The sequence below is a fragment of the Bufo gargarizans genome, chromosome 6, assembly GCF_014858855.1.
Source record: "Bufo gargarizans isolate SCDJY-AF-19 chromosome 6, ASM1485885v1, whole genome shotgun sequence".
NCBI lineage: Eukaryota > Metazoa > Chordata > Amphibia > Anura > Bufonidae > Bufo > Bufo gargarizans.
In genome coordinates this window covers 13,757,672-13,769,047 of record NC_058085.1, presented here as the reverse complement: position 1 = coordinate 13,769,047, position 11,376 = coordinate 13,757,672, and the positions used below count along the sequence as shown (strand labels likewise).

General features: G+C 37.7%; 1 pseudogene; it reads left to right on the top strand.

Annotated features, from left to right (window-relative positions):
• The first annotated feature begins 890 nt into the window (after positions 1-890).
• Positions 891-1,106, top strand: LOC122942814 (annotated as a pseudogene).
• The last annotated feature ends 10,270 nt before the right edge of the window (positions 1,107-11,376 follow it).

The following is an 11,376-nucleotide window of genomic DNA, read 5'->3' as shown; positions in this document are numbered from 1 at the left end:
TTAAAAAAACATACATATTTACGCCTCCTGAATATTATATTATCATTGAGAGAATGTTGAGAGAATTTAGGTTAACTGATTGTGAAGTAAATGTATTAAAGTGTCATAGGAAGGTTTTGAAGGTGTTGGATCATAGAGTAATTATGAGCCCAGTGGAAAAATTTTCAGGAAATATAGTGGAAAAAATATGGTTGAATAGCAATATATACTTTTTAACAAATGAGCAGAAGGATTCAAATTGGTGCATTATTAAAGACTGTCTAACAACTCGTGATTTCATGTATAGGAGAGGGTGTGCGTGGAGTGAATGTTGTCCCAGGAAAAACTGTGCTGAAATTGAAAATCCAATCCATATATTTTGGAATTGCAAGTTTGCGCAAGAAGTGTGGAGAAAGATTGGGAATCTAATTAAAAATGTGAGCAAGTTGGTTGGATTAGAATATGAAATGGTTTTATATGGATTGAAGATTGATAAAGAAGATTTTAAAATTGTTTGGTCAATCTTATCAAGTGGGAAATTAGCGTTGTGGAAGTGTAGATGTATTGTGACTTTGAAAAGAGAAGAGCTGTCCGTAGATAAGTGTGTTAAGTTATGTTTGAGTTATCTCTATGTTTTTTTTTTGGAAAGAGAAACTAGATTTGGGTAAAGAGAAAGCAAAAGAGAGATAGAAACAAGACAGTTAAAATTTGTTGACCTCATAGAGAGTAAAGTAAGTAAATTGGGTAGTAAGTTGGTAAGGTAAAGAAAAAAAAAAGAAAAAAAAATGTATATATAAAGGAGATATATAAAAAAAGGAGATATATTAAAAAAATAAAAAATTTTGTTCAGAAAATTTAATAGTTAGTTTTTTAAGTTCCACAATGATGGTTTGACGAAAAGTCTTATTTTGATTTCTTTGTTTTGTGATACTTTAAGATTTAAGACTTAAGATCTGAGTGGGAAAAAAAAAAAATCTGTTCTCATCAGTTTAATATCTGATACGTCCCCTATCTGGGGACCATATATTAAATGGATTTTTCGAACAGGGAGATGGAAAAAGAGCTTGCTCTCTCCACTCCACGCATTGACCTGGTATTGCAGTACCTCCAGGACCCTTTCTATTCCAGTATAAAAAAACAGAATGAAATTGAGAGATGGATTTCAAGCATCCCTCCAGCAGGCAAGTGGAAAGTTGCTGTGTCCTGCCTCAGGAGTCTGCACTTCAGCTTTTCCTCTGTGAGGGCTGTGTTGTGCTGCTTTCTGCATCCCTGCATCTAGCTTGTCAATCTCCTAATTGCATCAGCTTTGTGTGGGTTTGTTCCAGCACCAAGCAACCAACCCAGCCAGCCAGTCACCTCTCCTCACACCCCAAATCCAATTAAGATTGATGGCTTAATTGTTGGGTTAATTGGCTCATCACCTGAATAAAGTGTTTGGACCTCCACTCCACGCACCTTGGGTTTGATTTGGGCCTGTAGTGCGCACCTGGACGGGCTGCTGAGTTGTTCCTGTGAATTGACCCTTCCTTTTGTAGCAAGTTGTCTTGATGTAACCAATTTAGCTTTCCTAGTGCTTTAGTAAATAACAAAAGTTTGTTTGCCTGTGTCTCCCTCGTGTGGATCTTTTGAACTGGATGGATGACTTGGAGGCTAAAAAGTAGTCCAGCATTTCCTATGTATCAGCAACAGCTGGACCTGCCTTGTCTGGCCAATGGACGGAACACTGCACGTGTCACAAGAGGCTTGTCAGGTCAGAGCTCAAGTAAGATCAGGTCAGTGGATGACATCACAAGGGCCCTGACGGAACACTCAACAATGGGGCAGTGACATCACAATCAACAATGCATACCCTTTTTTTTTTCACTACTCTCCATTCACTCCTCATCAGTCTTTCTGCTTGGCGTGCTTTGGCACCAGGAATTGCGTGCAAATAAAAGGCGTTACCAAAAGTGGTGGGCGGAGCAATGCAGATACGAAAAACACGAAGTGGAGCATGCTGGTGATTTCAGAGAGTAGGACGCACGTTTTCCCTGGTTTGTGAGAGAAATAAGCCTCCTGGACTGTCTCTGCAGCTGGGGCCTGTAGCCTATCGCCTTCACAAGTGTTCTGCATTGGGGACCATCGGCCTGTAGGGCGAACCCTTTTCTGGTTATCACTTCTCGGCCTTTTGGCTAGGATCAAGTGTAGTACTGTGAGGTGCTGCACTTGTTTCTGTGTCAAGAGGTAGCTCTCGGGTACCCTCTCTCTCGGTTTGGGGGGATCTTCCTAGGTTTATCGCCTGGACTTCACCCCCCTGCTGCTATTGGGAGAGAGGCTTAGTCCCGGGGGCGTCAGGTTGCGATCCCACGTTACCTCCAGGAGTCTACGGACAATTGGAGGAGCATTTGTATTTTAGTCGCTTGAGACAAGCGCCAAGGTTCCATCTATGGCAGACGACCCGGGAGGAGGAGGAGGAGACAGGGTCGAAGGAGGAGGAGGAGGAGCAGGAGGAGAGACCGGAGGAGACGGATATATCTTTATGGAGAGAAAGAAGAAAGGCGGAAAAAATGGAAAAGACCCAAGGAGAAGTTCCAAGGATGGAGGAACCCCAAGAAAGGATGATGCCAAATATGACGAGACCCGTGGAGGAACAGAGAAATTGCGAGAGAATGTGATGAGACAAGAAAAGGAAGATAATGATGAGCACCAGATCCCGGATTACGCTAAGATCAAAAGATACCGAGAGACTATATGTGACAGAGAGTAAAAAAGATATATATAAGCTTGATTATTTAGTAGAGAAAGTCCTGTATGGCGTGTTTGGAGTGCAAAGGCACGAAATCTTAGCCATACAGGACTATACAAAAAGATGATGTCACTTTCACTCAAAACTGTATTTTTTTAAAGTTTTTTAGCCAAGATTCCACAAAATTTAAATGATGCAAGGGTACAGGGCCTTAAGATCTATGAGCACGAAATTGATGAATCTCTTACAGTTGTTATAAAAATGTATTCTCCATTTGCAAATCTTAATGTTATTGCTACATTTTTAAACACCTATTTTAAAAAAATCATTTCAGTAAGGAAGATTTTTAATACTGCCGGGATCTGGACTTCAAAGTGGTGTTTTAAAGTCATCTGTAACCGTGATCCCAAACCTCCTCGAGGCTTCATTCTACCCCCTGCACGTTTTAAATTGGGAGACTTGGTAGGTGATATGTTTTTTTCTAATATGCCACCATTCTGCAGGTATTGTAAACAGTACGGACATTACGCAGAGAGATGCATGAGCACATGTAAAAACTGCGGCAGCACTCAACATGACACCAAAGAGTGCGCCGCAGGTAAAAAATGTTATGCTTGCATGAAAATGGGGCATCTCTCTCGTGATTGTCCTTTTAAAAATATGCCTGAGGCACAGCCGAAGCAGCAGAGGCAGCCAGAGGAACAGGCGGAACCAGAAAGGAGAGAGCAAGCCAAACCGCAGCCCCAAGGAGAGGAGCTAGAGCGAATGGACACCATGAGCGGACCCCCCCAATCAGGTGAACCGAGGGAAAAGCGGAATAAGAGGAAGTCCAGTGATCAGCCGACGAGTAAGCCCCCTCCAGAGATGGAGACTGGGGGCGGATCGAATGAAGCTGACCTGCCTGGCCCGCACTCGGTCCCTGGGCACACCCCAAAGGATCCAGGTAGAGCCGCGGCGTCCAAAAAGAGGAGGGACTTTGCATCAGTGGTGAAAGATGGCCGAAGGGGGATGCCAACTGGGGGACCAGTGGCGGATCCTGGAGGCAGCCAATCAGGTCCCTCCTTTCACCTAAGTTGTGACACTGAGGGCACAGTACAAACTGTGCCCGAGACTGTACTCGGTGAAACCTCTGCCCCGGAAAGGAAGAGGGAGGACGCTGTGGCTCCGAGACCTGAGGAAGCATCCGTGAGCCCTGTGTGGCAGCTGTCTCTGGAAGGTGTGCTGATGGAAGAGGGGGGTCTGCTGAACGATGGTAGATCCTCTCCTGCAGAATCTATGAATACAGTGACATCTGGGGCGTTAGGTGGCGAAGAGAGCGGATGCGAGTACTCTGGCCCTGCCGATGCTGTCTGAAGCTGTGCCGAGGTAAGATAATAAACTCCCTTTTTAATCTTGGCTATTTAATCATGGCTATTTTAAAAGGCATTTCCCTGAACACCAGAAGCGTGCATTCCAGAGCCAGAAGAATTGCACTTTTTAATTATTTATCAATTTCATCTGCTTCGGTGTTCTTTTCACAGGAGTGCTGCACCCCCCACAGTCAGAATTATAAAAAATACAAGAATGACTGGAAACTTGGACCATCTGTTTGGTCCGGGTCAAATAAAAACAAATCCGGGGGTGTAGCTATTTTATTTAAAGGGAACCTGTCACCAGTTTTATGGTGTCCTAACTAAGGGCAACATAAATAAGTGACTGATTCTTTTAGCAAAATGCTGGGTCACTTTCTTTAATTGACCCAGTCAATCTGCCAACATCTTGTATTGAAAAGCTCCAGCTGATAATGATGAGTCATGAATATTTATGAGCTCCTCACTTTCCCCGCCCACCTGCTGCAGAGTGACAGTTTGTTTCCATATGAACCAGCAGCAGGTGGGCAGGGGAGTGGCTATAGCTCTGAATTAAATATACGCCGGACTCGAATCAGCTCATTAGCATGCGGCATGTGGCATCTTTGTGTGTATATTATGAGGTAACCATCTGTCACACCGGTAAGTGAATACATCTAAGGTACTTTTTAGTAGTTAATGATTGTATATAATTAGTTAGATTATAATCAAATATCCACATGACAGGTTCCCTTTAAGGGAAATGTTTTAATAGACCATATTAATGAGATTTTACCGAGGAGGATTTTATTAGTTAAAGCTTTTATTGATGGTTTTAGATGGCAGTTTTTAAATTTTTATGGTTTTACTGACAGAAAGGTAAGAGCTGAGATGCTAGAAATTTTACCCCTTTTTCTAAACGACTCAGAGCCATTGATTTTAGCAGGAGATTTTAATTGTATTTTAAGAGGTGAACGCAGGCTCTCTAACGCAGTGAGCAGGAACTATGACAGATCCTCCTCTCTGCTTAAAAATATTGTCATAGATTTCAAGCTCACTGACGTTTTTGAAAAACTGTACAGACATTTATCTGAAGAGGCCAGCGTTACCTGGGGTAACGCAACTTGTAAATCCAGAATCGATTTTATCTTCTGCTCTTATAAAGTACTGCCTCTTAATTGTAAGCTTTTAACTAATGTTTTTTCAGACCATAAATTATTATCTTTTAAGGTGCAGCTTGGTGGCAATCATAAAAAGAAAAAAACATGGAAACTGAATGTCTCTCTTTTAAAAGACTCCAAAATTTTATCTGATTTTATTGTGTTTTACAAGTACTGCAGGCGGGTAAGGAACCCCAGAAGACCTATTACTAAATGGTGGGAAGGTAAGAAAAAGAAAATTAAGGCCTTTTTTTATTAATAGAGGGAAACTTAAGGCCCAAGAAAAAAAGAAATTTTATGATGATTTAAATACCCGCCTGCAGACACAATACAAGCTTCACGATCTGGGTATTGATGTAAAAAAATAAATTTCTGACATAAAAAACGAAATTTCTCAGTGCCTGGAGCAGAAAAGTAAGGAAATAATGTTTCGTTCCAAAATTAAACATCTTGAGTAGGGATGAGCGAACCCGAACTGTATAGTTCGGGTTCGTACCGAATTTTGGGGTGTCCGTGACACGGACCCGAACCCGGACATTTTCGTAAAAGTCCGGGTTCGGGTTCGGTGTTCGTCGCTTTCTTGGCGCTTTTTGAAAGGCTGCAAAGCAGCCAATCAACAAGCGTCATACTACTTGCCCCAAGAGGCCGTCACAGCCATGCCTACTATTGGCATGGCTGTGATTGGCCAGAGCACCATGTGACCCAGCCTCTATTTAAGCTGGAGTCACATAGCGCCGCCCGTCACTCTGCTCTGATTAGCGTAGGGAGAGGTTGCGGCTGCGACAGTAGGGCGAGATTAGGCAGATTAACTCCTCCAAAGGACTTGATTAATTGATTGATCTGCAGCTGTGGATCATTGAGCTGCTGATACTCAATTGCTCACTGTTTTTAGGCTGCACAGACCGTTTATCAGTCACTTTTTTCTGGGGTGATCGGCGGCCATTTTGTGTCTTGTGGTGTGCCAGCACAAGCTGCGACCAAGTGCATTTTTTTTTTTTTTTTTGTTTAGTTTTTTTTTTTTGTTTTCAAATATCTTTATTGAATTCAATAAGATGTAACAAATGGAGGATGAATCCTCACGAATAATAGAACACAAATGAAAAGAAAAAATTGTAACAGTGACGTCATAGTATACAATGACAGGCAAATGGGAAGGTTACATTACCAGTTTGCATAATTTGCCAACAGAGCCTCTGGAATAATATAGGGTGAAATTATGTTCAGTACTGGGTTGGTATGGGTGCATAAGATAGGAAGCTTGTACGGTTTAGGTCATAAGAACCCGTTGGGTCAAATAGATCAGGATGTGAAGGGAGTATGACTTCATTACAAATAGAATAGAGAGCCTGAGACTAAAGATGAACCTGTGACAGATCGTTAGAACTCCTGAACGCCCTCCAATCCTTCCACACCTTCATGAAACCTTGAAAGTTTCTTAATTCCCAAGAGGAAATTTCTTCAAATCTATGTATTTGGTCTACCTTAAGAAGCCATTGCTCGATGGAGGGGGTTTCTGTAGAGAGCCATAGTCTCGGAATGAGGAATCTGGCAGCTGCAATTAAATGCTTAAAAAGATCCAAATTAGTGATCTTCTGTCCAGATGGGAGAACGTTCAGGAGCGCTATTTCTGGAGAAGGAACTAGATCTGCTCCACATATGTGATTTGCTACATGAAATATTTTCTCCCACCATATATGGATGAAGGAGCCTCTGTCTGCCAGACATCTCCAGCAACTATCACAGCCAGACAGTGAATACCTAGAGACGATATCTGGGGTCTTGTACCATCTAGTCATGATCTTGTACCCATTTTCTTGAATACGAACGCATCTAGACGATTTGTGTGGAGATAGTAGTATGGTGGATAGTTCTTTACTAGTAAAGGTTCGGTTTAGATCCCTCTCCCATAGGCCAATGAATGAGGGTGAAACATTAGGAGTATGAGACCTAAATCTACTATATAATTGCGATATAATCTTTTTGGGAGATATTGAGCTGTCAATCAGGCTTTCAAACCATGTGAGAGGTCTCATTAAGTCTCCCATAGAGACGTGTAGGGACATGTAAGTTTTGATAAAGTATGTAGGGTTATTAAGTACATGGGAGGGAGGGATTGCGAGCTTCTCTCTCAGTTTATCTAGCGATAGAGAGGTGTTATCGATAAGCAAGTCTCTCAAACTGGTATTAGAGTCTCTAAGATGTGTAGGTAGACTATCTTGTAGTACTCTAGGGGCGGTTCGTAGAATATCACCAAGCCGGAGGAGGGGCGAGGGGAAAGGGACATGTAAATGAGTAGATTGGAACCATTTCCAGGCGTTGTAAGTGGCTCTAATTATGGGGGTTACAGTCGAGGGAAAGGGTGGTAGACATTTGTGTCCTAGCAGAAGCGTACGAAAAGATGTGTTAATTAATGTCTGTTAGTAGTAAGAGGATGGATGTTTTGTCAAACTAAAAGTGACAGGTACCACGCCCCCTTTTATACAGCTAACCCCGCCCCTTTTATATTGATTGATAGTGTTTGATATAAACTTTATATCGCTTGATACTGCTTGATATTAAGTTTGTATAGTTTGATACTGCTTGATATTAAGTTTATATCGCTTGATATTGTTTGATATAAAGAGTATTCGTCCATTAAGGTCTTACCACTTCTGTCAGCTTCTTACTACAGATAGCAACATCCTCTCAGACATTCTTCTCAGATTACTGGTAGGGCTAGAACAGGATGTTGAGTACAGCTTACTACAGATGGTGAAATCTAATGTCCGGCAGTTACAAAAAAAAAAAATATATAAATAAATAAGAGAGACATATACTAATGAATGTGCTAATAGTTGCAACATGTGTTTTACAACAGGACCCGCATATATAAAACAGGACACAGTCTGTGTATGGTTAGCACAGAGATACGTAGACGTACATGCATAGGGCTATCCAACTATCTTTCTATATCCAGCTATGTGTTATCTATCGATGTATCTATACATCCATATACCCATCTATCTAAAGTCTAACTATCAATTTATCTACCTATCTATCCTTATATCTAACAATTATCTAACTTTCTATCTACCTAGCTATAGTCTATCTTTCTAGCTATTTCTATCTATCCATTTTATCAATCAATCCCTATCTATAGTCTATCTATTCATCTATCTGTTTTATATCTATCTACTTATCCATAGTCTATCTATCCATCTATCTGTTTTATATCTATCTACTTATCTATAGTCTATTTTTCCATCTATCTATCTATTATCTATCCTTCTATCTATCTATCTATCTATCAATTATCTAACTTTCTATCTACCTAGCTATAGTCTATCTTTCTAGCTATTTCTATCTATCCATTTTATCTATCAATCCCTGTCTATAGTCTATCTATTCATCTATCTGTTTTATATTTATCTACTTATCTATAGTCTATTTTCCATCTATCTATCTATTATCTATCCTTCTATCTATCTATCAAATATCTATATTTCTGTCTATCAATTATCTATATTTCTATCTACCTATCTATAGTCTATCTTTACATCTATCTGCTAGCTATCTTTCCATGTATCTATCTACATAGCTATGTATCTATACATCCATATACCCCATCTATCTAAAGTTTATCTATCAATGTATCTACCTATCAATCCTTATATCTAACAATTATCTATCTAACTTTCTATCTACCTAGCTATAGTCTATCTTTCTAGCTATTTCTATCTATCCATTTTATCTATCAATCCCTATCTATAGTCTATCTATCCATCTATCTATCTGTTTTCTATCTATCTACTTATCTTTAGTCTATTTTTCCATCTATCTATCTATCTATCTATTATCTATCCTTCTATCTATGTATCTATCTATCTATCTCTCTATCAATTATCTATATTTCTATCTACCTATCTATAGTCTATCTTTACATCTATCTGTTATGTAGCTATCTATCTATCTATCTATGTATCTATACAGCCATATACCCCATCTATCTAAAGTCTATCTATCAATTTATCTACCTATCTATCCTTCTATCTAACAATTATCTATCTATCTTTCTATCTACCTAGCTATAGTCTATCTTTCTAGCTATTTCCATCTATCCATTTTATCTATCAATCCATTTTTACCAGACAACTGTCTATCTATCTATCTATCTATCTATCTATCCAGCTATCTGTTATCTATCCATTTATTTATCCAACTATCTATTATCTATGTTTATATACATCCATATACCCATCTATCTAAATTCTATCTATCTATCTATCTATCTTTCTAGCTACCTATCTATAGTCGATCTAGCCAGCTACCTGTTTGCTATCTATCAATGTATCTACATATCTATCCTTCTATCTATCTATTAGCTATCTATCTTTCTAGCTACCTATCTTTAGTCTATCTATCCATCTGTTTTCTATCTAGCTACTTATTTTTAGTCTATTTTTCCACCTATCTATTATCTATCCCATATACCCCATCAATCTAAAGCCTATCTATCAATTTATCTACCTATCTATCCTTCTATCTAACAATTATCTATCTATCTTTCTATCTACCTAGATATAGTCTATCTTTCTAGCTATTTCTATCTATCCATTTTATCTATCAATCCCTATCTATAGTCTATCTATCATCTATCTGTTTTCTATCTGTTATCTATATGTCTTTCTATCTATTTAGCTATCTATTTATCTAGCTTCTAATATCTATCTAACTTCCAATCTTTCTATCTATTTTCCTATCAATCTATCCATTTATCTAACAATTTATCCATTGATCTGTCTTTCTATCTACCTAGCTATAGTCTATCTTTCTAGCTATTTTTATCTATCCATTCTATCAATCCATTTTTATCCAGACAACTGTCTATCTATCTATCTATCTATCTAACTATCTACCTATTTGACTATTTATCTAACAATTTATCTAGACATCTTTCTATCAATTTATCTATCTTTCTATCTATCTACATATCCAACTATCTACCTATTTGACTATTTATCTAACATTTTATCTAGACATCTATCTATCTATCAATCAATTTATCTATCTGCCTATCTATTATATGTAGCTATCCATTCTATCCATCTGTCTAGCTATCTATCTTTATATCTATTACCTATCTTTCCATTATCTTTCTATCTATTTCTAACCATCTAGCTACTGTAACAGGGCTATCTATCAAACACTATAAATTTTATATCAAACTAAAACTTTATGTCAAACACTATAAATTTTATATAAAATTTAAAGAAAGATAGGCTGTTAGATAGATATTAGAAGCTAGATAAATAAAATGGCAGATATTTAGATAGATTGTTGATTGCTAAATTGATAGATAAATAGATATGTTATAGATAGAAAGATAATGGAAAGATAGGTAATAGATATAAAGATAGATAGCTAGACAGATGGATAGAATGGATAGCTACATATAATAGATAGGCAGATAGATAAATTGATTGATAGATAGATGTCTAGATAAAATGTTAGATAGTCAAATAGGTAGATAGTTGGATATGTAGATAGATAGAAAGATAGATAAATCGATAGAAAGATGTCTAGATAAATTGTTAGATAAATAGTCAAATAGGTAGATAGTTAGATATGTAGATAGATAGATAGATAAATTGATAGATAAATAGATATGTGATAGTTAGCAAGATAGTGGCAAGATAGACGGTTAGATAGAAAGATAAATAGATGTTTGATAGAAAGATAAATAGATAGATTGATAGAAGGATAGAAAGATTGATAGCTATACGGATAAATTGAGCATTTTAACATTTTTACAGCATATTGTACAACACTTTGAAATTTTGAATTGTGTAAACATTTTAAATGACTACAACTTTGCAACATTGCTGTGTGTATTGACCGAGTGGTGGGGTTTGTCTGTTTATATTGGAGCCGCTATACGGATAAATTGAACATAAATAGATAGATAAATTGATAGCTGTTTAAAGCTAGATAAATAGTTGTGTATATATATATATATATATATATATATATATATATATATATATATATAGGTTGTTGATTGCTAAATTGATAGATAAATAGATATGTTATAGATAGAAAGATAATGGAAAGATAGATAATAGATAGAAAGATAGATAGAAAGACAGATAGATAGAATGGATAGATAGATAAAATAGGTAGATAGTTAGATAGTTAGATTGTTCAT